Source organism: Panthera onca, chromosome C1 (genome assembly GCF_046562875.1).
Source record: "Panthera onca isolate mPanOnc1 chromosome C1, mPanOnc1 haplotype 2, whole genome shotgun sequence".
In the NCBI taxonomy this organism is placed as follows: Eukaryota; Metazoa; Chordata; class Mammalia; order Carnivora; family Felidae; genus Panthera; species Panthera onca.
The window spans coordinates 131,470,859-131,497,862 of record NC_138346.1 but is presented as its reverse complement, the minus strand read 5'-3'; the positions used below and the strand labels follow the sequence as shown (position 1 = coordinate 131,497,862).

The 27,004-nt window shown below is 35.8% G+C and overlaps 1 long non-coding RNA gene across 1 annotated transcript; it reads left to right on the top strand.

The window, feature by feature from the left end:
* Positions 1–162: 162 nt before the first annotated feature.
* On the top strand, positions 163–26,593 carry LOC132673801 (uncharacterized). Its single transcript, XR_009608207.2, has 4 exons — positions 163–267; positions 5,511–5,649; positions 9,566–9,645; positions 26,105–26,593. It is a non-coding gene; the product is annotated as an uncharacterized LOC132673801 (long non-coding RNA).
* The last annotated feature ends 411 nt before the right edge of the window (positions 26,594–27,004 follow it).

Here is a 27,004-nt window from a genome sequence, read left to right as displayed (position 1 = left end):
TAGCAAGGAAATATTTTATTATATTCTCTTGCAAAACTAATATAAAAGAAAGTAGATACAGTAAAGAAAACAATCTACCTGTCTTATGTATATTTAAATATTCCACCAATGTGTTACTCATGTTTTTTGTTTGTTTGTTTTTTTTTTTTTTTTCAGTTCTCACGAACTGCATTCTCAGGAAAATCACAGAACATCCACTAAGGATTTTATTTGTGTCTGCCTATTTCGTAGACCTGTCATTGCTCAGCTTTAATGAGACCTAGTCAGGTACATAGCCCTCCTAATTTTTGTAGGTATAAGGAAATCCAAAACCCAAGATGCGGGACTTAATTACAAATTATGAAATCCAGACAATAAAGGCATAATGAGAATTGGTTGAGGAATGAGCAAAACAGAAAGAAAAGAAAGTGAAGGGGAGGGGAGGGGAGGGAGGGAAGGGGAGGGGAGGGAAGGGAAGTGAAGGGAAGGGAAGGGAAAGGAAGGGAAGGGAAGGGAAGGGAAGGAAAAGAAAAAGAGGGAAAGAGAGAAATATTAATCAGTCTGGGAGCTGCCAAGTAAGTTATTTGCCCAAGAATTGCTCTAGATCAGCGATCTGCAAAGAGCCAGATAGAAAATATTTTAAGCTTTGAGAGCCATATGATATCTGCTACTGTAGTGTGAAATAAGCTCTAGACAATACAGTTGATTGTAAATAAATGAGTGAGACTGTGTTCCAATAAAACTTTATTTACACAAATAAGCCACTGGTCAGGTTTTTTTTTGTTTTTGTTTTTGTTTTTGTTTTTCCCCCATGGGTTTTACTCTGCTGAATTCTGCACTGGATAGGGATCCCCTGTAATTGGCTCAAAAGCATTGGATATTTAAGGAACTTTATTTCTACATTAATCTGTGTATCACAGATTTGCACTTCTCATTCTACGTAGTTACTATAATGTTTTTCTTGAATTTAATAGCATCATTCTATTTCTTGAGATGCAACCTAATCTATTTTATATCACTTTGATACCTATATGTTGGTTGATGTGAAGAAGGCTTATATATATATAATGTGATCCATTTAGTTTGAAGAATTTCCTTGACGATTATTCACAAAAAATGTGAGCATATATAAATTGTTTTGTTTATTCAAAATTGCATTAGCAATTTTCTGATAGGCAATTTGAGTTGAAAGATAAAATTTAAACCAAAGTCAGAAAATAACTATCACTGCTAAAGAAACACTATTTATCGGTGCAGTTGCTCTTGTTTTAATATTATAAATAGGTGTAGAGCTTTTGGAAATCTAAATAGTACCTAAAATGTTTCTCATCATGGAATATGTTATCAGCTATTAGCACTAATGGCATTTGTTGCATATAATAGCATTATCTTCATTACAACCATAATCAAATTAAAGTTGTAATAAAGGTATAGCGGCATAAAATAAACACAGTGTTAAGCATTAATTTTATTTAAGTGATTAATCACTTCAGTTGCATATTTTATGCTTATTACTATAAATTATATTATAGGTAATTTATTTATATTGAGCGTACAAGTGATTACTTTCAGTATCTACAGAAAATCTTTATATTAGGTTCTTATTTGTTTTGTCTCCAAATGTTTTATTAGCAATTGAATAAAAAAACAATAGTAATTCAGAAATAGTAATAGTTGTAAGAAATTTTCTGTTAAACTTGGAATTAATATTAAGTTTTTAAGCTAATTTTCTTTTAAATGCTTAAAGTTACATTTACCTATCATACATTCAAAGTGGTTAGCATATAATAATGTTATCATTTTTGGCAACTGTTCTAGCATTTTCCCTAAATACTCTATTGACATATATAATATAACATTCCTGTTTAATCAGATAGAGAAGGTTAATTAGCTATGTATTTCCATGTCATTCTCTTCTCATAGAATTAGTTTGGAAGTTTTCCTTCCATTTCTATGTTTTGGAACAGTTTGAGAATAGGTATTAAATCTTCTTTAAATGATTGGTAGATTTCCCCTGGGAAGGCATCTGGCCCTAGACTTGTTTCTTGGGAGAATTTTGATTACTGATTCAATTCCTTTGCTGGTTTACTGGTAATGGGTCTGTCCAAATTTTCTCTTTCTTCCTGTTTCAGCTTTGGTAGTTTATATGTTTTTAGGAGTTGATCCATTTCTTCCAGATTGCTCTATTTGTTGGGATATATCTTTTCATAATATTCTCTTATAATTGTATTTCTGTGGTATTGGTTGTGATCTCTCCTCTCAGAGATTTGTGATTTTATTTTTTGAGTTTTTCTCTCTTCTTTTTGGTAAGCCAGCCTAGAGGTTTATCAATTTTGTTAATTCTTTCAAAGAACCAGCTCCTGGTTTCATTGATCTGTTCTACTGGGTTTTGTTGGTTTTTTTTTTTTTTGTTTGTTTCTATATAATTTATTTCTGCTCTAATCTTTAGCATTTCCTTTCTTCTGTTGGCTAGGCTTCATTTGCTGTTCTTTTTCTAGCTCCTTTAGGTATAAGGTTAGGTTGTATATTGAGATTTTTCTGCTTCTTTAGGTAGACCTGTATTGCTATATACTTCCTCTTATGACCACTTTTGCTGCATCCCAAAGGTTTTTGACCATCATGTTTTCATTCTCACTTGTTTCCAAATCCATGTATTTTTTTTTTCATTTCTTTAATTTCCTGGTTAACCCATTAATTTTTAAGTAGGATGTTCTTTAACCTCCATGTATTTGTGGTTTTTCAAAATTTTGTCTTGTGATTGACTTCAAATTTCATAGTGTTCTGATCTGAAAATATGCATGATATAATGTCAGTTTTGTTTTGTTTTTTATTTGTTGTGGACTAATTTGTGAGTCAGTATGTGATCTATTCTGGATAATGTCCCATGTGCAGTCAAAAAGAATGTGTAATATGCTGCTTTAGGAAGAAATGTTCTGTATATAGGGGTTAAATCCATCTGGTCCAGGGTGTCATTCAAAGCCATTGTTTCCTTGTTGATTTTCTGCTTAGATGATCCGCCCATTACTATAAGTGGGGTGTTACAGTACCCTACTATTATTGTTTTATTATCAATGAGTTTCTTCGTGTTTGTTGCTAATTGGTTTATATATTTGGGGGCTTCCAAACTGGGAGCATAAATATTTGCAATTGTTTGATCTTGTTGGATAGACCCCTTTATTATGATACAGTGTTCATCTTCATCTCTTCTTACAGTCTTTGGTTTAAAATCTAGTTTGCCTGATATAAGTATGGCTACTCTAGCTTTCTTTTGATGTCCATTAACATGATAAATATTTCTCCATGCCCTCACTTTCAATCTGCAGTTGTTTTCAGATCTTAAATGAGTCTCTTGTAGGCAGTGGAAGGGTCTTGTTTTTGTTTTTGTTTTTGTTTTTAATCTATTCTGATGCCCCATTCTTTTGATTGGAGCATATAGTCCATTTATATTCAGCGTGATTTTTGATAGATATGAATTTAGTACCATTCTGTTAAGTTGTTTCTGCAGGTTTTCTCTGAGGAACAACTAACTTAAAATTTTTTTAATGTTTTGTTTCGTTTTTGTTTTTGTTTTATGTTTTTTGAGACAGAGAGAGAGAGAGAGAGACAGTGAGAACAGAGGAGGGGCACAGAATCCAAAGCAGACTCCTGGCTCTGGGCTGGCAGCACAGAGCCCGACTTGGGGCTCAAACCCATTAACTCTGAGATCATGACCTGAGCTGAAGTTGGACTCTTAACCCACTGAGCCACCCAGGCTCTGGGGAACAACTAACTTTAAATCAGTGCAGAAAACAACAAGATTGAAAAAAAAAATAAAAGGAAAAAATCAATGGCTCTTTGTGAAAATCAACAAAATTCAAAGTTGATTACATTCTAAAGAGACCGATAATGAAAATAAAGAAAAAACACAAATTCACCAATATCAGGAATGGGATAGGTGACACCATTACAATTTCTACACATACACTAAGAATAATAAGGAAGTACTGAACAATGTTTGCTAATACATAAGACAATTTAGATGAAATAGAAAAAAGTCCTTGAAAGGCACAGACTACCGAAGCTCATTCAAGAAGAAATAGATAATCTGAATGGTTTTATATCTATAAAAAACATTGAATTTATAGTTAAAAGTTATATGACACAAATAACGTCAAACCAAAAAATTTTTATTGGTGAATTTTGCTGAACATTTAAAGAAGAAATAATACCAATTCTACACAAACTCTTCAGAAAATTGAAGTAAATTGTACTTTCTAATGTATTTCATGAGATCAGCATTACACCTATAACATTACACTGATACCATTGCTAAAGATACTATAAATAAAACTTCATGCCAATATCTTACCTGAACATGGATGCAAAATTTGCAATATAAAATTAGCAAATTGAATCCAACAATACTTAAAAGAATAGTGTATCATGACCATAGGGGGTTAATACCAAGAATGCCAGGTCAGTTTACCATTACCAAATCAATCAATGTATTTTGTCATATGTATAAATCTTTGACTTACCCAGAGAGAGAGAGCCGCACAGTGGTTTGAACAGAATCATATAAAGAATGATAAACTACAATAGGAGTTGGATTGATATGTGATAAATTGGCTAGTAAGAAGTAAACATAACTCAGGTGCGCCTGGGTAGCTCACTTGGTTAAGTGGCCGACTTCCTCTCAGGTCATGATCTCGCAGTTTATGAGTTTGAGCCCCGCATAGGGCTCTGTGCTGACAGCTTGGAGCCTGGAGCCTGCTTCCGATTCTGTGTCTCCCCCTCTCTCTACCCCTCCCCTGCTCACGCTCTGTGTCTCTCTGTCTCTCAATAATAAATAAACTTTTTAAAAATTAAAAAAAAGAAGTAAACATAACTCTGAAGAATTTTCTAACAGATATAGAAGCAGTCATTTCCAATAGGGTTGAAATAGGGAACTGCATACATTTCAAAGAGCCAGAATGTGTTGGAGTTTGCAAAACTGTGCCTTGCAGAATGGCAGCGTTGTCACTGTTTGGCTGTATGACTGGAATTCCCTGGAAACCCATCCTTTGGAGCTTGCCAGAAACCTGCCCTTTAACATATTGGAGAAAGCTCTTCATAGGGAGGTTTCTAATGGAGAACTGAAGAAAGCAAACACAATGGCTAATATATACAAATAAATACATGTAGGAAATTTGAAAATATGCAAATCTCCTATAGTTTTCATTTCTGTAATTACTCATGAGGTCCTAATTGACAACTATGTCTCTTTTCTTCAACTACTCTTTCAGTATTTCCTCTGTCTTCTGGAAGAATATTTGCTGTTTAGCGTTCTATATCTGTGAAAGGCCCAAGCCCTCAATGTTCTGATTTTTTTTGATTGCTATAGTTTTCCATAAACCTTTACCATTGGACATGGACGTATTGGGAAGTACCATAGAGAATCCCCTGGAATACAGATGCAGGCTGCCTTGTGTTTATTGTGTAGAACATATTTTCACTTAGCAGACAGGGTCAATTGTGCAGGCCAGCAAATTAATACCCCCTTTTCTTGTTAGCTTAGTTGCAGAAAGATCCTTACATGTCCAGGAGGTGATCTCATCTTTCAGTTTAGTGGAACCATTGTTGTGTGCCTTTTGTTGGAATCATCCCATCTTGATAATTAATGTCTCCAAAGAAACAGCTCAAAGTTACCAGGTAAGAAAAAAATATTCCATAAGTGAGTTCTAGGTATAATATGACAGACTCCACTCACACTTCCACATCTTACAGAATTCTGATTAAAAGCATATGCTGAGTCCTGTAAATAGAATTTTGTTCTTTTAAGCGGTTGTCTCCCAACTGGTAACAAAATGAGTCTTCAATATATCATTGTGCCTTTCAATTAGGCTAGCTTCTTCAATTGATTGGGTATATGGTAAAATCAATTAAATGCACAAATATGAGCCCATTGCTGTACTTCCTTTGATCTGAAATGAGTTGCTTGGTCATACTCAATGCTGTGTGAAATGACATGAGTCTTAGATGTCTTGGTCACTTGAGGTTCCACGGTTAGGCTTTCAATCTCTAACAAGACTAGTAGAAAGTCTGTATCTATTTCTCAAAAGGAAACTAGTTATCTTTCAATGAAAAGAATAGGTTTTTTTCCAAAATCCTAAAGGTCTTCCCTGCAATTTTCCTACTTTTGGTTTGCTGGAGGCCCATACAACATACTTATATGCAAGTATTATTAAATCTATTACATTATGAAGCCCAAGAGGTAGAATGGCTTATACTGATGCCTGAATGTGATAAGGAGTCTTCTCTTGTTCTGGTACCTACTTATAACTGGAAACCTTATGGGTAACTCTAGATGAGTCAGATTAACACAGTATATGTTACACAAAAATCCAAAATGGCCTGCCAAGTATTGTGCCTCTTTTCTCTTGGTACACAGTGAAAGTTGCAGCAACTTGTTCTCTTTGGAGGGGATTTCTTGACATGCTCTAGACTGTTGATACAAGAAACTACCCTACAGAGACAGGTTCATGAAATCTGTGAGTATATCTTCTATCCTCTTCTTTGCATAATGCACCTGCTACTTCCTGGTCATCAGATCCAATCAGCATAATGTCATTAGGATAGTGGACCACTTAGGTGTTTGTGGATTGTCAAGATGATCAAAATCTATAGACTGCATTATGGCAAGTAGAATTAACACAGTCCTGAATCAATCTTCTAGAACTACACCAGTGGCCCTGCAGGTAGATGCAAACTGCTCCTGGCAATCCCTGCAACTTAGTAAAGAGAAAAAGGGATTAGCTGGGTCAATAGTTGCATACCAAGTGTCAGAAATTGTGGTAAAGTAAATAATAGTACCTCAGGGATGCCCAAATCTTAATCCTGAAGCTTATGAAAATGTTACTTTACAAAAGGGGCATAGTAAATGTGATTAAGTTAGGTATCTTGAGATGAGAAAATTATCCTCAATTATTCACATGGGCTTAATGTAGTCACAGGGTTTTTATAAGAGGGTGAAAGAAGGATCAGAATCAGAGAGAGATGTGATACCAGAAGCCAAAGTCAGTTAGGAAGCCAAATCAGTCAGCTTTGATGATAGAGGAAGTGGCCACAAGCCAAGGAATACAGATGGCCTCTAGAAGCTGGAAAAGAAAAGGAAAAGATTGTTGCCTGGAGCCTCTAGAAAGAATGTAGACTTGCAGACACTTGATTTTAGCCCATTGAGACTGATTTTGGATGTCTGATCCCAGGAACTGTAAGATGATACATTTTTGTTGTTTTTATTCGTTAAGTTTTTGGTAATTTGTTAAAGCAGAATGAAGAAACTAAAACAATGGCTGAGTTGATTTGCTCCAAAAACTACATCACATCCATAATTGAATATTAGATGTTAAATTCAGTTCAGCTTTCCTACATCCCTAAGTCTTTGCACTTCATTCTCCACAGTATGCTAGGACTGTTCTGACAATTCAGTCTCATTAACTACTCCTGAGTCCAAATTTCAATCAGCCAACCAAGTTAGCTGAAAGAGTGACATCTAGCTACACAAGCAAACATATTTACTCCAGAATCTCTAGTAAGTTCACTGACTATAGGAATAACAAATAATAGAACAGGTATCCTGCCTCGGGCTGAGACAGAGCACTCAAGAAATAGCACTCTCCTCTCAAAACACACACATGGGTCTTATATCAAGACCTGTGGAGAGGCAGAATTGTGGCTCACTAAAAGAGAAGTCACTGCAGTAAACTTGCCAGAAATTTGCTCTCTAGAGTGCTAATGAAAGCTTTTCTTGGGGGAGTGTCTCACAAGGGGCACTTTGCTACAGAAATGTTTGCAAAAGGTGTCAAAGAAACTGCTGGTCTCTAGAAGCTGTTGCCCTCCACACATAGCCGAAGCCAGGCAGTGGAGAATCCGTGAGCACTACAGGAGCCTGGTGTTCGCGAAAGCCCAGCACACCGCAGGAGCGTGCCAGAGGAGCACAACAGTAACAAGAAACAGACTCCACTCTTAGTCTCTCTCCACTTTCTTCTACTGATAAAGCTTCAGTGTCAGGTGCTAACAGGAAAATATTTAGGGGCATCAGATTCATTTTCACGGAGCAGGCAAAAAGGATGAATTTATAGCTGAGGGACAATAAATCAATGACTGTCACACTGTATTAAAAAATTAAAAATAAAAATCTGTAGGATCATCTCAATGTATGCAATTTATTCAGCCTCAGTTTCCAATATTTTTCAATATAAACTCTTGTGTGCTCAGTGAACAACGTTTGGAATGACATATTCCAGATATATTTCAGTTTTTACTTAATAAACACATTCTGTCCACTCTTAGTGTGATATTAAAATACAATATCGCCAAAGTATTGCCATTCATTTTCTAACCATGCTATTGAATTCACAGCATTTACAAATTCATAATGATATTTTTTACATTTGTTCTGCTACTTCTAGCTGTAAGCTCAATTTCAAATTGGAAAAAATATGCTTATAAGTGTTACAAAATTGCTCTTGCAGATCTTCTGGCACATCTTTCATAAATAAAAATAAGCATTTTCAGGCAGAATTCCAAAACATAGAAAAATGATTGAATTTGATCATGGGGGAAGTCTCCTTTGGCTAGAAAGGAACTAATCACACATTCAGAGAAGAAATTTACATATTTTAGATATTTATAAAAAACATGGTACATCCTAAAATAATACAGAAGACAACAGCTATAGAAGACATGATTTATTCAGCATATACACTGGCCTACAAAATGTACATAATTTCTGGCAATAAGTTTTTATTTGGGAAACCACTGAAGGTGGAACAGTGCAGAGACAAATTTTTCCTAGTGATAGATTTTTACAACAAATAATCTGATGACTATCATTTGATTACTTTTAATTTGAACTCAAAAATCTTGCTGAGATATATATATTCATGCCCCATCGTATACACAGTTGTTAGTATATGAGTAATGAACAGGCTAAAATAAAGGACTTTAAGATGGCTAGTTGGGAAGATGGTAGGCTGTTTAAACAGACACTATTTTATTATATTGTTGTGTGTATAACACTGGGTCAATAAATAAGTAATCTTCATTCTTTTCAAAACCAGTGACTCAGATTATTAACATTATTGACTCAAAATTATAATCTGTTAATAATTTAGACAAATGATTTTTTGGCAAGTGCAATGATTTTTAAATAAAACCTGGAGAATATTATTGCACAGAGTAGATTCATATATATTGTTTGTTATACATGTTCTAAGCATCAAAAATTAGAGTTTGCAAGTTTTTTTCTTAAATGTCTTTCAGGTTGGAAAAGAAATAAAAACTGTAAATACATTATTTGGAGAGAAATATTATCTGTTTAATCTGCAAAAGAAAGTAACAGGAAGTGAGATAACAAGTGGATAAACTGTTTACATCAAAAAAGTTGTTTTTTACGTAGTTAATGGGACTTTCAACTCTACAGTCTTATTTGCAAAGCACTATAAAGGAACAGGATAAGGACATCCTTTTCTATTTTAATTTCATTAGCTGCCATTATGTATTTTTCCTAAATCAGCCTCTTTATGAATACACCTGTCTACATTTCTATTATTTTCTTTGTAAATAGTATGGAGGCCTGATTTTTCATACTAATAAGGAACCAAGCAAATACTATGAATGCTGATGGAATTAGAGATAACAGGAACTGTGAGTACAACTGCCTTTATTTTACTCTTACAAAAAGACGTTGTGAGACAGAGCACTAGATAGCCCACAGTGTGATGAAAAAAGTACCCAAGCTGAATGCCTCCTTCGTATTACTAGTCAAGGCTGAGTCACACCACCACCCGGCTACACTAAGTTTTACTTGGTATTTGCTGTTCCATAATTAGAACAATAGAAAGAAGACGTGGGCATCCATGAAAACTACAGAGCCTCTATTCGCTTTTTATTTGAATCTGTTAGTTTCTAATTGCTGCCTCAGAGGTAAACTGTAATTCAGCATCTACATCATCTTTATTTAGATGGTAGCAATAGTATCATAATTCCGCCTAGTTTCTCAATTTGGAAATAAATTTAACCCCATGAGAAGAAGTGTCATTATCTTCCCAATAGTCACTGCCTAAGATAGATAAGTTTGTAACTGTGAGGAAACCAATTTTAAGTTTCTGCTAAAAGAAAAAAACTTGATTAAATATGATTTTATATTCCCCCTCTTTTTTAAAAAGGGAATACAAGCCTTTCATAGAAGAGTTTCTGAAAGTTTTCATTTCCAAAGCAGTTTGAAATGACATGTTTTAAATCTTAGACAAATATTAAGTCTTAGATAAGACACTTTTAAGTGTTACATATTTTGTGATAAAATGTGTAGAGTCAAAGTTCACAGTAATTGGGAGTACAAATATTTTTAAAAAGTCTGGAAAGTTAAGTCAAAATATTTACTGGTTTAAATAAAGTTATGCATAATTATTATTGTATTTTTTCATGTATATTTCCTCTTGTTTATTTTCTTCTACATTTAGAGTCAAAACAAACTATAGACTCTTGAATAAGAAATGTGAGTGAATAAAGCATGTTGTCTCTGTAATAGCCTCATACTACTTTAAGAAGTTATGTGAAACATTTGGCCAAAGAAAAAGAATGGACATAATTTGGGGCGCCTGGGTGGCTCAGTTGGTTAAGCCTCCAACTTTTGGTTTTAGCTCAGGTTATGATCTCACAGTTTCATGGGCTCAAGCCCTGCATAGGTCTCTGCACTGACAGCACGGAGCCTGCTTGGGATTCTCCCTCTCTTGTCTCTCTGACCCTCCCCTGCTTGTGCTGTCTCTGTCTCTCTCAAAATAAATAAACTTAAAAAAAATGGACATAATTTAAGCCAACAGCTCTATCTCTGTCTCAGTTCCAATGTAAATTTTAGCTACTGAAAAAACCTAGTGCTTCAGAAAACTAAAAATATCTGAGTTTTCGACTCAAAACTAGGGATGAATTATTAAAGGACAATTAATAAGAATATAATTTAAATACATCCGTTAAATTCTTTCCAAGATGTCAGTATTATAATCCACAGACTCCTTCACTTATCCTAATTATTTTTAAATTTGCTATATGAGAAAAACGTGCTTTATATTTATATTTAATTAAAATGATTTTATAAAACTCTTTTCTAACTTAGTTAAATCTTAAAAAATTTTTTTATGTTTATTTATATTCAAGAGAGAGAGAGAGACAGACAGAGCTTGAGTTGGGGAGGGGCAGAGAGACAGAGACAGAATCTGAAGCAGGCTCTCGGCTGCCAGCTGAGAGCTGTCAGCACAGAGCCCGACACGGGGCTTGAACTCAGGAGCAGTGAGAGCATGACCTGAGCTGAAATCAGACGCTTAACCGACACAGCCACCCAGGGGTCTCTAACTTAATTAAATCTTAATAAAAGTTAGAGAATTATTGTTCAGATCAATTGGCCACATCACACTTACTAACTATATATGTTATATAATAATTATTATATATTAACATACATAATTTATGTAAATGCACACATATAGAATTATAACATATGCAGCTATATATTATATACATTGATTATGCATGGGTATCTGAGAGGACAGTATTCCAGCAAATGTTTGAATGAGTTTAGTGAGCCTCCGAATAATTGGGAAAAGAGAATTCCATATAGAGCAATTAGCAAGGACCCAGAGGCAGAAGTCAGTCTGCTAGTGGTCAAGGAAAAGGAAGAAGGCCAGTGTGACTAAAGCAAAATTCATGAAACTAAAGAATTAGGACATCAGGACATAAAGATAGTTGTATTTTAGATGTTTAGAGCCTTATAGGCCATAATAAGGACTTTGGATTTTATATTACATGTGATGGAAGTCTTTATAGGATTTTAAGAATAGAAATGATGAAATGACATTGGACTCATATATTTAAAAGATCACAGTGATTATAAAATATTCTACAAGTATTTAATACTGTAAGCAGGGAGAATATTAAGAAAGCTATGTCAGTGGTAACTTTGGCTAGAATGGTAATAGTAGAAAACTTAGTAAGTGGTCAGAGTCAGCATTTTTTCTTTTGGGTACTTCATTCAGACAGTATAATCAACATAATTTAATGTGATAGAGGTTGAAGAGTCAAAGATAACACCAAGTTCATTTTTTGTTGTTGTTTTTTGTTTATTTGTTTTGTTTTACTGACTTAGAAGGAGAACTCGAGGAGGAACAGATTTTAGTTTTGGATCTACTAAGCTTAAAAAACCAGTTAGATATCTGAATAAAGATATTAGTGAAAACGACATCATGAAAAAGACTCCTTGACCAAACTTCAGTCAGGCTCCTCTGAACTCCATTCTGAGCTAGATCTTGTCCTTTCCAGACCTGCATAGCCCAGTTTCAGGCAAAACCTTGTTAAGGGAGAACCCTCATTCTGGGTATTGGAGAACCCTTGATATCTGATGTATGTCTTCACCCACCATGTGGTATCAGATCATCCTGGTCTGCTTTCAGCAAGAATCTTGTCAAGTTGGTTTAGCCAGAATCCCTCCTTACCCCTGAGGTTTCCTCTTGGTAATTTTCCATTCACTGACCCTCACTGAGTTCTTGGCTATAAATCTTCACTTGTCCAAGCTGTATTTGGAACTGAGCCCAGTTTTATATAAAGGTCTCCTTTCCCTACTGTAATAGGTCGTGAATGAAACCTGTTTGTACTACTTTAACTACTGTCTAGCTCTGGTTTTTCTTCATCATCACATGTATTATTAGCCTCTCAACATTGGCTTCTACCCTTTTCACCTTGATCTGTGCCCTGAGCTCCCTTTCTCTCTATTTCTCTTTGGTTTAGCCAGTGGGGAGACTCAGCATGAGAAGAGAGGGAGAAAGTAGAGCAATTATGGGTATTTATTATTTCTGCTCCTACTCATTGAGATGATATCAGGCTTTCAGTGCTTTTAGTGCTTCTTGTATGAATGTCACTGCTTTTATCAGGATGTTCCTCTACATCACTTCCTTCTTTCTGCATTTAGATACTCTCTCTGGTCCTAAATTCTTTGGGTATAGGGATTTTTTGCAGCTGTACAGGTTCTAGCCTTCATGTGCTATATTTTTCTCTGTGATTTCCCTATTTACTGTTCATATTTTAGCAAATCCTAGAATCTTTTAAATTTCAGGGAGCACTATCTGACTTATGATTCGACTCATTTGATATAGTTACTGATACTGAATGTGGGCCCAGGAAGGAAACCCTCCAAATAGAATTTTTGGATTAGGATGGTCGTATATTAAAGGAGTTCAGAGATAACTACCTGGCTGAGGAAATGTAACATATTGGTTAGAGTGGTAATAGTAGACATAGACTGTCTATGATTTGCAATATAATCATGATCAATCAAATGATCAACACTGGTAGCAATGTAGCAAGTTGAGGTCAAGGTATTATGAGAGCAAGTAACTATGGTACTTAGTTTTTATGTTAAAAATATTGTTTATTAAGTTTATAGTGTCACCTAGCTACTTAGGAAGGTACTAAAGTGTATCCCAAGGGAAAAATGAAATTAAAAGTTATGGATATACAATTAGGAGCCTCCATGAAATTTTTAAAGGAGTTCTTGGTCTCCTATAATAGCTGGGAATGTCAGGATTAATCTGAGAGTAAGAGATAGAGTTGATTGCCAATTAAATGCCCCACACTCCCCACTCCAATCTCCTATGCTAAAGTAAGGACACTGTAGCAAAGGGATAGCACCCTAGAACATTTGGGTAGATATAGATAAAGCTAAGAATATTGAACTTACAAATTTCCCTAAACCTCTTACCAATGGAGGCAAACATCCATCCACTTCTGCTTTAAAAGCCTTTCTGTAACTTCATCTGGAGAAATTACTCTAAAAGTCCAAGTTTATTTTCCTCTGAATCTACCAACACCATTCTTATTGCCTGTAAGCCTATGATATTCATCCTGGCACAACCAGTATGAGAGGTAAAAACCTATAGGTGAAGACAGCCCCTTTGCCCCACAAATCTATTGCTGCAGCAGTCTGAGGTACTTAAGTGGAGTGTATAATAAGGGTAATAGAGCAAGCTGGGCAAAACACAGGACTCAACGGGCCATATTTCTTGCCATGGACCTATCTTATCCAGGATTTTGAATTTAATGGGTTGTCTTAAACACCTGGGATAGAAGGAATTAGTCTACTTTGTTAGTTAATTAAGGTCTGGCTGGACTGGATATGACTTGTAGTTAAGGTAACAATTTGGAAATTTCCTGGCACACTGTAGTAGAGAGCCCTAAGGCTCAGGATATAGGCTCTACCACGACCCCTTAGCCATTATCCTGCCCCCAAATCTCAGGTTAGGGAGGGACTATTTACAAAACTATTCTTAAGGTGGAGGAAAACTAGGAAATACTGCAATACCCTGATGGTGGTGACAAAGGAACTGCTACCACCTCTAGGGCCACAGGGAAATATGTTGACATGAAATGAGAATTAAATAAGGAGATAGAAAGCACCAAATGAAGACTTTTTATTTTGTTGAGTGAGCTGGCTTACAGCAAGCTAGATAAGCTAGTAATGAGATATTTCGATAGGAGTTATTTGACTGTGGAAATTATAATTATATTAGAATGTATCACCTCTGCATTGAGTACTTGCCTTCTAAAAGCACGGTTTCTCTTTCATTCCTAGACTTCTGCCCAACCTCATCTTACAGAATACACTTGGTTGATAAACTTTGTTAATTTTCCCTTTTGAGTTTTATTTTTAAATCTATATCTAAAATGGTGATAATAGTCCCTACTGTATAAAGTGCTTGTAAGGGTTAAAAGACATAATAATTGCAGAACACTTAGAACAGTGTGCTCAATACATCTTTTTTTTTAAATTTTTTTTAACATTTATTTATTTTTGAGACAGAGAGAGACAGAGCATGAACGGGGGAGGGTCAGAGATAGAGGGAGACACAGAATCTGAAACAGGCTCCAGGCTGTGAGCTGTCAGCACAGAGCCTGACGCGGGGCTCGAACTCACAGAGTGCAAGATCATAACCTGAGCTGAAGTCGGCTGCTCAACCGACTGAGCCACCCAGGCGCCCCTCAATACATCTTAACTCTTACTAGTACTCACAGGATTTTGTCTATTACAAAAGCTACAGAATCAGCTAGATTACTCCTTTAACTTCCACCTGAATATATCATTTCATTTTTATCTCCACATTTATATTTATATTGCAATCTATGCCTTAAAATAAAATCATATTTAGCTTTCTAGATCTAAATAAATTAGCTTGAATTCAACTAATTAACACTTATATTACTCTTGGCATTTTAATTATATATGTATTTTCTTATTGCTAAGGTGATATATGTATCACCTGGTTAAACAAGTCTAAAATAATTCTTGCTAACATCAAGCCAGAATGATCAGTTATCACCTAGGAGATGAGGAGTTGGGTGGAAGATTCTGGTTAAACTGAATTAGCAGAATTCATGCTAAATTTAGGTGATACAGGCCCCACAAGAACAGATGCCGAGGTCAAGGCTTAGAGGCCTGACTGAAGTTAGGTCAGGGAGAGTGTCTTGTCAGTCCCTCCTCTAGTTAAGTAAAGGAGAGGCATTCTTTTCTTTGGCTATAAGTCCATTTCTCATTCAGTCATCGTTTCATTAAAGATCAGCTGAATCATCTATTGGAACTTTGCATTAGAAGTTATTTGCTAAATGGTGTAGAGTCAGGCATTTAATGAGAGAAGTTTCTATGAAAGTGAAAGAAATACAGTGACTAGTGTCTCAGTCTATAGGGCTGTCAGTTGGGAAGATTTCTGGACGTTCGGCTGGAAGTATCTTTAGATACTTGAGTGAGGACAGCAGTGGTAATCCCATGTATTTCCTGGTTTGCAGCATAAATACATTTGATTATGCCTTTGGGTTTCACAGTGAACTTTCTGACTGTCCCACATGGCAGCAGGCATAATGGTTGCCCACACATGTTATGTTGTGTTGATATTTTGAAGTTATATCAAGTAATCCAGCTTTGGCTCTCAGAATTTAAAGAAAAAGGGCAATTTTAGTTCTTAAGAATGCCAAGTCATGAGGATGGGCAAAAAATTGGAAATGTTAATTGCTAACAAATGCATTAAAAAAGCAGGATCCAGACCAGTTTACAGGTAGATAAAAAAGAAAGTAAAAGGAGTTTACCTAGAGATGGAAAATAGCTCAAAGACAGATAACAAGATTATAATCTAATAACCTGCAAGGATGTATAAAGTTCTTCATTGAAATATAACTTTTTTCTCTTAAGTCACCCCACTTTTGATTTTCCATCACAAAATAAGTAAAAAAAAAAAATAAGTGTGGTCTTACTAGATTTGGTCTTATTATTTACATAAGCATAACAAGAATAGTAATTGATCACATAGAGCTTTATGAGTTTGCTTTGATGGAACTTTTTTCAAATTAGACTTTTTAAAGCTTCTTGAGCCTTCAGACACCAAGCCAAAGGCTTGCCATCAGACGTTTCCTTCATCACTTACAGATTTGGAGGAATTTCTCTCTTCTTGAGGTCTATCTTGAAGGTGCTAGGCCATCCAGGAAGTAACCTTCCTTACTCATTCATGAGGCTTGGAAACATATAAGCCAAATACCAGGCCAGTTGTTCCAAGAGAGCTGTGTAAGCTTTGGCTCCCTGAAGTCAACCTTAGTTCCTTGAAACCATCTGGTCATACTTGATTCTATGCATCATTTTCAAATATGACATTCCAGTCAGAGCCTGGTGTACATAACTGATGTTTCCAATTATGTTCTGTTACAAGAATAGATTATTATATAACCTCTGTAAATAATTATATTGCCATGAAAATAAGGATGCTCCACAATAGTTCCCCAATTCTGGAGGGATCGGGTAGGAAGAAAGATAAATGCTTCATTTTTGTTTACAAAAGTATATCTACTGACACATCTGAGTTATAGACAGCTTGAGAGAAAGGGGAAAAGAGTTCCTGATATAAAGAATTTAGAACATTAAAGAGCTAGTCATGTTACAAGCAAAAATTGTAATTATTATTTACCAGTCCATTCAGTCCAATGTAATTTACTTGTGTTCTGCTTGATCATGGGTTAGCAGTTTTATGAATTCATTAGCTTCTCCACTAGACTTCTGGAAATCTTTACTCAGTAGGGTGGTAGCTCTTAAAGTTATTTAAGCAATGCTATCAGAAGCCTATACCCCCAAACCCTTGTCATAATCCTTTCCATATTCTCTAAGACAGTCATTTTTTTGTTGAAGATGAAGCATTCTGGCCTGTAACTGATGACAAATGCAGTCAAGGAAGAATTAGAGTAAAAGAAAAACTATCTGTGGTGACAAGAGCATGGTAAAAGATCTGAGAGTTCATTTGACAAAGAACTCTGGTTGTGTATTTACTTATGTATTTATTTATTTTTAGAGAGAGTGTGTGCAAGCAGGGGAGAGGGGCCGAGGGAGAGAGAGAATCTCAAGCAGGCTCCACACTCAGGGTAGAGCCTGACACAGGGCTTGAGCCCACAACCCTGGGATCATGACCTGAACCTAAATCAAGAGTGAGGTGCTCAACCAACTGAGCCACATGGGCGCTCCTCTATGGCACAAACATTTAAAACTGATAACTAGAATTGTGACTTACAATATTATACAAGACCTATCGTGGACAATGAGGGTATTGACAAATTTCTATGAAGTTGATCTGATTTCTAAAATACTTACATTAATACTCTTTACCCATATAAATATAACCTGGTGAAGGTTAAGACAGTTCTTATTTGACAATGTCTTTTTATGTAATTCAATATATCAGATAAGTGAATTAGTTTAGCATCTCCTTTTTACAATGTGAGAGAACAAATCCTTTTGAGATTTTCCAAGAATCCTCCGGGAAATTTCAAGGTCAGTTTGAGAACAAGAAGACTTAATTTAGAATTTGATTTGGGGAAGTTGTCAAACATGTCAAAAGGTTTGAACACTTGATTAAATAGGATCATAGATTACTATGAATCAATCCTTAGTTTCTCTTAAATATTTGAGGGCATATAAAGATTAACGTATAGTACAGGAAATGATTTGGATAAGACACAAAATCTTGGATTCTAGGCAGTTTACTTAAAAGGTGAAGAAAAACCTTTTTTAATCTATTAAGAACAGGCCAAGAGTACAAGAAACCTTTGTTGTTTTAACTGAGAGAAAAAGAACTCTAGTTTTATATCACCATGTTATTGAACTCATCTTTAAGCCTTATACATAAATCCACCCATTCTTAGCCAGCTACATGACTGTGACTACATGAGGGAAGATTACTTTTCTAAGATACTTTTCCCAAAAACCTTATCCTATATTTTCCTCTTTCTCATTCTGGAACAAACCATTAGTAACTTTTTTTTTCTTTACAGTGAACTTTAGGAAGTAGATAATTTTGCAATGTCTGTCACACACTGGGATTCCATAGCAAACTAGTAATTTTATGAATATAGCCATCTCACAATTTTTATAGGTATTTGCTTCCCCATGGTACAGTTTTTCACAGTGGCAAAGGATCATATTTATTAACCCAACCAAATACATTCAGCTACTCTATATCATATAAAAATAGGGTCTCCTGGGTGACTGAGTTCATTGAGCATCAGGCTCTTGATTTTGGCTCAGGTTATGATCCTAGGGTCACTGGATCCCAGCCCTGCACTGGGCTCTGCACTGAGCATGGAGCCTGCTTAAGATTCTCCCTTTCCCTCTGCCCTTCCCCTGCTTGTGTGTACACATGCACTCTCTCTCTCTCTTTAAAGAAAATAAAGACAAAATTTTAAAAATACAAAAATAAGAAGCATTAAACTTAAACGTCTACTTAGCAGTGTTTCAGCAATTTGTTGCTTAGAAATTATCTAAATATTTAGTGAATATTTGTTGTTGAACTTAAGTTATTAGATGTTTCAAGTTACCAAAAAAAAAAAAAAAAGACTTCGGAAACTATTTTCATGCACATGTAATATATATATATTTTAAGTTTATTTATTTATTTTGAGAGAGAGAAAGTGCTAGCGGGGGAGGGACCAAGAGAGAGAGAGAGAGAGAGAGAGAGAGAGAGAGAGAGAGAGAGAGACTGGGAGAGAGAGAAAGGGAGAGAATCCCAAGCAGATTCTCGCTGTCAGTACAGAGCCAGACACAGGGCTTGAACCCATGAACCATGAGTTGGGACCTGAGCAGAAGTTGGACACTTAACCCAGTGAGTCACCCAGGTGGCCCCCACACACATACTATTAAACAAAGGTAGTTATCAGTTCAAGTTATTTCCTTGTTAACTATTTTTTGTGGAACATGCACTTTAGGTAAGTATCACAAAAGCAAAGAACGTAAAAAACCTAGTTACAAAATTCACATTTATATGATACTTAATACTAGGAGATAATTCAGAAGACATAGCTGTTTTAATTAAACCAACAATACTAAACTAATCCTATTTGCCAAAGATTTTTTCAAGTTACATGAACTTTAAAAGTATTTGAGTTATATTCTATGTTTCTGAGAGTTTTAGCAATATTTCATGAATATCAGAGCTCATTTATCTCTAAGCTAATTTGAACAGAACTCTATTCCTTTAAAGGATTTTATAACTTAATTTGGTAATACCATTCAGAAGTAGAAAAAGTTTACATATATATATATATATATATATATCTATCATACATGCATAAGCATGCATACAGACAGGCATAAAGATCATACTTCTTTTTTCTACAATTTTAACTGTAAGTCAGACAAACACAGTAATATACTCCCGTTTTTGCTTTTCTTTATATGTGTATCTGAATTGTGTTTATAGCAAATGGAAGAAGTTAAGATTACCTGTTCAATATGAATGCTAAAGCTTTTTATCAATATTTATGGAAGAGACTTTTAAGATTTTATTTTGCCTAATATTTAAAATAATGGAAGGTGTGGATTGTGTTTTAGGTGAGAGACTGAGGGGACATCTCACAGCTGTCTGGGTATTTCCAAAGACCATATGAATGGATAAAATATTCAGTATGTTTCTAATTATTTCCATATGTTTGTTTTTTTTATTTTTTAATGTTTATTTATTTTTGAGAGAGAGAGAGAGAGAGAGAGAGAGCGCACAAGCAGGGAAGGGGCAGAAAGAGAGGGAGACACAGAATCTGAAGCAGGCTCCAGGCTCTGAGCTGTCAGCACAGAGCCCTACAGGGGCTCAAACTCAAGAACTGTGAGATCATGACCTGAGCTAAAGTTGGAAGTTTAAGTGACTAAGCCACCCAGGTGCCCCTGTTTGTTTGTTTGTTTCAATTCAGCCTCAGGTGTAATAAGGAAAAAAAAAAAAAACAGCATATCTGATACCATGTCACTTCTATTGCCCTTGCTACTGTGACCTATAGCTCAGAAATTTCTGCTTAGCCCTGCAGGTAGGCATGTTAATCATTGAAGTAATTTTGCTTACAGCTAAGATTTGCAAGAACCATTTTTTTTAACCCCAAACCTACCTCACGTGAAGAGATAAGGAAGTACCTACCGAAATGATAATGCTATGTTTAAGATTTTTAGGAAAGACATGACCAGATGCCTGCATGAAAAGATCAATTAATGAAGGACAACATAGTTACATGGCCTTCCTCTGATGTCTGCCAATGTCAATCACCTTTTGACTCCAACTCCCTCACACTTCTCCCTTTGCTAACATAAAAGAAGTTCGAATTTCATGCCAAGGAGAGATGGTTCCGTAGGACAATAGTCTACAATCTCTTCAGTTTGCTGGCTTTCCAAATAAAGTTGTTTTCTATGCCCTGACATCTTGCCTCTTACCTTATTGCCTTGCCCTTTGGTGAGCAGAATGAGCTTGGACTCGGTTGCACAGGCAGTTGCTTTTAGGGGTTCCTGAGTTCCTTAAGAGACTGATGGAGTGAAAGGGGAAAGTCTGGCAAGGGTGAACAAGACGGATGGAGGAAGACATATGAATAGCATTCAAGGGAACTGAATGGAAGGTCAAAGGTGGAGAAAGGAGGAAGGAAGAATAGAGGCAATGGGAAGGGAAAGAGGTCTCACAGGGGACCTGTGGGGGAGATCTTAGGTTTCCCAAAGAAGCCAGTGAATTTCCATATTATTATTCATAAAGTCAAGCCATCAAGAAAGGAAGAAGAGAGGGGTGCCTGGATGGCTCAGTCAGTTAAGTGTCCAACTCTTGATTCTGGCTCAGGTCATGATCTCAGGGTTCATGGGATCAAGCCTTGCGTTGTGCTCTGCACTGACAGCATGGAGCCTGCTTGGGATTTGCTCTCTCCCTCTCTCTCTGCCCCTCTCCCATGCATGCACACTCACTTGTTCTCTCTCTCTCTGTATCTCAAAATAAATAAACATTAGGAAAAAAAAGGGGGGGAAGGAAGAAGACAGAGTTGATGGAGGATATAATCAGCATGGTTTCAAGAATGAGGTTTCACTTAGTTGAGAAATTCCCATGAGGAAACAGGATCAAATATAGAGAACAGAGAGGACTCACAGGGAGTGAGGAAGATTTTTCTAGACCAAGAGTTGGAGAATGAATTCCCACATGAAGCAATGAATCAAGAAGAATTTTCTAGCCTAGGGAGTCAATTCTAACTTGAAACAATAATCTGTGGGGCATGGTGGGAGTTTCCAGTGAGTTTTACATGAATCAGGGTGTAAAATCCCCACAGGACATACACAGCCAGGAAGAAAAGCTTCTAGCCTGCCCAGTAGGTACCTTTCAAACAAAGAAGTCCAGTCCTCTAATTCATCTTCAGAGAGTATACTCAGAATCTTAAGAATCAAAATCTGCCCTTACTGTGCTTCAATGGGCTGTCATCCAGAGCAGTGGCTTAGGAGTCAGACTCACCAGTAGATCTCTGATCAGTCAGCCAGTAATGAAGAAAAGGCTTCACAGGTGTGCACTTGAGGTCCTGGATGAGAAGTCCAGGGATCCAGTGACAAATATGATCCCGTCTGAGTCATAGCACTCTAACTGTTCAAGAAACCAGAGCTGGACGGTAAGATGGTAGAGACAAAATCTATTCAGAATCTATTATAATAGAGCAAAAGAGAGCTAGTACAGAACTCGGCTCCATTTTTAATGAAACATGGAAAAAAAGGGATTCATTGACAGAACAAGGTGGGAGTTAGTGGATAGAAAATTACTAAGAGAAAACATCAGGAGTGGGGTGCAGATCCTGTTTAAATAGACCTAATAGGATTCTTGCTAAAGGTAAGGCCAGGATTGTCAGCTAATCGATTAATTATCACCAGAGGAACTGGACAGGACAGATGAGGAACATTATTAGCTAAGATATCAAAGTTAAGTGATTCTGCCTAAACTGTCTTAGCAGGATTCTTGCTAAAATAGGACAATACAGATCTCACAAGGACCTGTGACCAGGTCAAGGTCTAGATATCTTAAGGGGAACCTGACTAAAGTCACAGAGGGGTCATGTTACATCTCTAACTAGCTGAAAAACCATTTTTGAAAAATGACCTGTTCTCAATAAATAATAAATCAAATAATAGTGTATCCCATGCATAGAAGGGATTAGCAAATATCTATCAACAACCCTCAACATTCACCATGTACTTATTCCTATTGCCATCATAATGATTTTCCATAGCCCCTACCCACTGAGGAAAGGAACATATACAGAAGAGGAAAACATGGTGACTGAAATAACACAGAATATGCATGAGGTGGAATCATTATAACCTGGAATTATCAAGCTTGAGGAAGAAGAACTAACTTGGGGGACTTACAGTGCCAGATGTCATGACTCATTATAAAACCGCAGTATTTTAGAACTTGTGGTATTGGTACAAGCTTCAACGAATAAATGAAAGAAACAGGATAACAAAAACCACAATGGATATATACCCAGTCCAGAAACAGATCCAGCTATATGTGGTCAACTGATTAATGACACAATTACCACTGCAATGTGAGAAAAGATGGTCTTTTCAATATGTGGTCATGAGTCATTCAGATGCCTATATGGGGAAAAAAAATCCTGTTCAGTTTCCAGTGATTTATAGGCCTAAATGTAAAATGTAAAACAATAAAGTTTCTAGAAGAATATTCTGAATTTAGAATGAGTAAAGAAAGATTTTTGAAATAGGGTACTGATAGAGTTCCATATTTTAACTGTGTTGGTTACATCGGTATAATAACACTAATGTGCAACGTGTACAGCGTTGCAGATACTTCATACGTTGAAATAAGTTCACAAAAAATTAACAGGAGTGGAACTTCTCAGTGAAGGACTTCTAGTATTGAAATCTCACTTAACTCATTTGCTTATAATTAGAACCCTAGGGCAATAATTATTGTCATAATAATTACATATTAACATGGTACTTAGGAGAGGTAATTATTTTTGTTTTCAGTCTGTTGTTACAATAGCCATATCATTGTAAGTTAAACATCTAGATAATTTGTCTCTCACTCACTCTTGTTTCTTCTTCAAACCAACTTAGTTGTATCTATCTCTTGTGCCTACTTCTAAGGTCCTCTGATATTTCCGAGAGTGTTACTTTGAATGATTCAAGTACATGTGGATACTGTCAGGGCAAGTACAAATTAAAAATAAGATGCATAATTCTCCCTGCTGAAAATAAGGGAAGAGACTTCCCTTCTGCCCTTTCCCTAGATCATTTACTTTGAAAAACGTATAATTGTGTTTTCTTTGTCTTTTGAAAATGAATGTAAATCCCCTTAAAAGCTAAACAAGACTTTTGCCAGCATTATGACCCAGCAATGTCTTTCTCAAATGTCTCAGAACCATGTATTTAGAGGCGATCAAAGAAGATACTGCCCCATCTCTGTGTTTCCATGAGAGCATAGGAGGTTAAATTTATGGGCGCCTTACTCTAAAACTAGTTTCTGTCATAAAGATATGCATTTATTTTTCCTTTGGATAAAATCAATTAGCTAACACAGACTGTCACCCAATTACCTGGTGAATTTCGGATGAACTATGTGTGACGAGTGATGCTGGCAAGTCCTCTTGCTTAAGGACTAGTTATAATTTATCTTGAAAACATGTATGTGATGGGCTACATATGCTTACTATTTAAAGGTGAGATTTATTTGTCTTTGCAATCTCTAGCAGATTGCCTGTGATGTAGATTACATTCTACTTTAATGTTTATTCAATGATACAACTGCTTCTTCCTCTTCTGCTTCTGCAGAGGTTATCAGGGGCAGGAAAAAATTTAGTTTTTAATTGATTTACCAAACAACACATTCCAATCAAATCATTCATTTGATAACTATTTGTCCTTTATTTTAAACGATCAACCAATGTGAAATAAGTATTTGGGGGGGGGGGGTGGAGAAGGCAAATATCAGTCTAATATCCATGGTCAAATACTATACATACATTGAGAGTTATAACACATTACTTTTTCAAGTACATCACTTTGAAGGATGCAAGCAATGTTATATTCATAACTGTTATATTCAGTATATTCTATGAGATTTCAAATTTTATTTATGAACTGTTGAATTATGAAACACTGAAGTATTGGTATCAAGAACATCATTAACAATGATATTCAGTTAGAAAAAGGCAAAGTTTGCCTTCAGGTAGAAGAGTTATGTTATTTTGAAAAAAAAATATGGTTTTCAGGATTATGTTATGACTAACTTTTTCAAATAAACTTCGTTTTAGAATAGTTTGGCTTACTAGTGGCTTGGAATAATTTTGAAAATAATACAAAGTGTGTCCACATTCCACATACCCAGTCTCCTCAATTGTTGTACTATTATATGATGTGTTTGTTGTAATTAATGTACCCACAATGATACATTATTTTTTTAGTTTTATTTATTTATTTTGAGATATTGTGAGAGTGGGGAAAGAGTAGAGAGAGAGGGAGAGAGAGAATCCCAGTGCAAAGACTGACGTGGGCCTTGAGCCCACGAACAGCAAGATCATGACCTGAGCTTAAATCAAGAGTTGGACACTTGACCAACTGAACCACCCAGGTGCTTCAATATTTTTAAGTACATCCATACTTTATTCAGGAATTCTTAGATTTTACCTAAAGTTTTTTTTTCTGATCCAGGATACCACATAAACTTTTATTGCCATGTCTCCTTGGGCAACTGTTAGCTATGACAATGAGTTACTTTTTTATTGCTTTTTGTGTGTTTTTAAAAGAAATAAAATTGTAGAATCACTTTTATTTTGTCCCTATAAAAATAAAGGAAAGTCAAATTCTGTATTGAGGCATCATTCCTATGGACCAAATGTTTCTGTCCCCACAGATTCATCTGTTGGAGCCTAATCTGCAATGTGATGCTATTTGGAGCTGGAGCCTTTGGATGGGGTCATGGGTGGGGTGGAGTCCCCATAATGGGATTGGGATTATAATAGGATTATAATGAAGGTCCCAGAATTCTCTCCCTCCACGATGTGAGGACACAGCAGGAAGATTACCATCTATGAACCAGGAAGAAGGCTTTCACCAGATAGTAAATCTTCTGGCACCTTGATCTTGGACTTCACGGCCCCCTGCACGGGGGAGGCAAATGTTTCTTGTTCAAGCTACCTACTCTATGGTATTTTTGTTATAGCAGCCCCAAATGATGAAGACGTTACTCATTCATTTTTTACATGGTGTGTAAATTGTCTTTCCTCCAGGAACAAATTGTTAATTTTGAAAAATGGAATCTGCTACAGTGTAGCTATTCAATATATATTAAGCAGCCACAAAAATATGAAAATTGAGATAAACTTTTATTTTAGTAGAAATATCATTTAGTAAGGCATGGCTATTTTGTACCCTTTCATTTAGTAATAATTAAATTCATAGAATTATTAGTTTAGATGTACACAGCCCAAACCAAATTGACTTATAATGACTGTTGTGTAATTATAAGTGCTGTTTTTATTGCAACTTTCCAATTACTTGTAACTGGGAGTCTGGCTACTAAAGTATATATATTTAATTCATGATCTACATAATTACATTATTAACCCTGATAGTAAAATACTTGTTGAGCTAAGCATAATCTTCAGCTAGAAAAGCACTGAGGTAGATTTTTACTTGCAATATTTCTCTAGTAAATGATTTAAAATATATTTTGAGATTTGACATGAAGGCTTTATGCTTAGTGAAATACAATTAGAGTCTATGTTTGTTTCACAGTGTTTCCTCTGAGAATACAACACTCTGAAATGTTAGAAATGTTGGAGACAGACTCACCATCACATGCAAGGGGGAGTAAAGACAAGATTCTGGAATGTGCCACTTTGGCATGTGGATTGTTTCCAGCTGAAGACGAAAGCCAACAGACTCAAGAAGAGCTTTTTATCTCCCCTTTAACTGCCTAAAAACTTTTAGATAGTCTATAGCAAAAGAGAGCTAATGCCAAAGAAAATTTTTGGTTATTTGTAGGGCCTGGCAAATATTTGTTTACCAAATGTCTGCTTGTCTCATCTTCCTGAGATTTGTCTTCCTCCCTTTTGACACTCCACACTTGTATCCCCTTCTCCTTAGATCAGAATGTTATATAAGCATCGATTACCTGACTGCCAGGGAGCCTCTCATGTCTGTGAGGCTTCTGAATATACAAAATTAAAATTGTTTTTCCCCTGGTAATCTGTGTTATGTCAATACAACTATTAGACCAGCCAGAGAACCTAGAAGGGAAGAAGGGAAAAGTTTTCTCCCATACATATGTTTGATGTGATTGCTTATATGTCACTTGTGGGTAGGTTGGAGCCATATCACTAATTTTGGCCAAGGGACTGTGAGTGGAAGGATGGAAATATATAGTGCTATTGATTAATTAATTAGTGTGCTTTGTATGTGGCTCTATTAGACAGGCATTACATAGTAGAAAATTACATAATTTGAAAAAGTATAATCTGTTGATGCTATTATGTGGCTCTACTAGATAGATAGACATAACAGATTTTGGAAAATAATTGCATATTTTCCCAAACTGTAATTTACCAGTGTTATTAGACTAGACTGGACTTATGCTGTGGTTTTGTGGTAATAAATTAACCAAGAGATCACAGTCACACAACAAAGTGAAGGTTT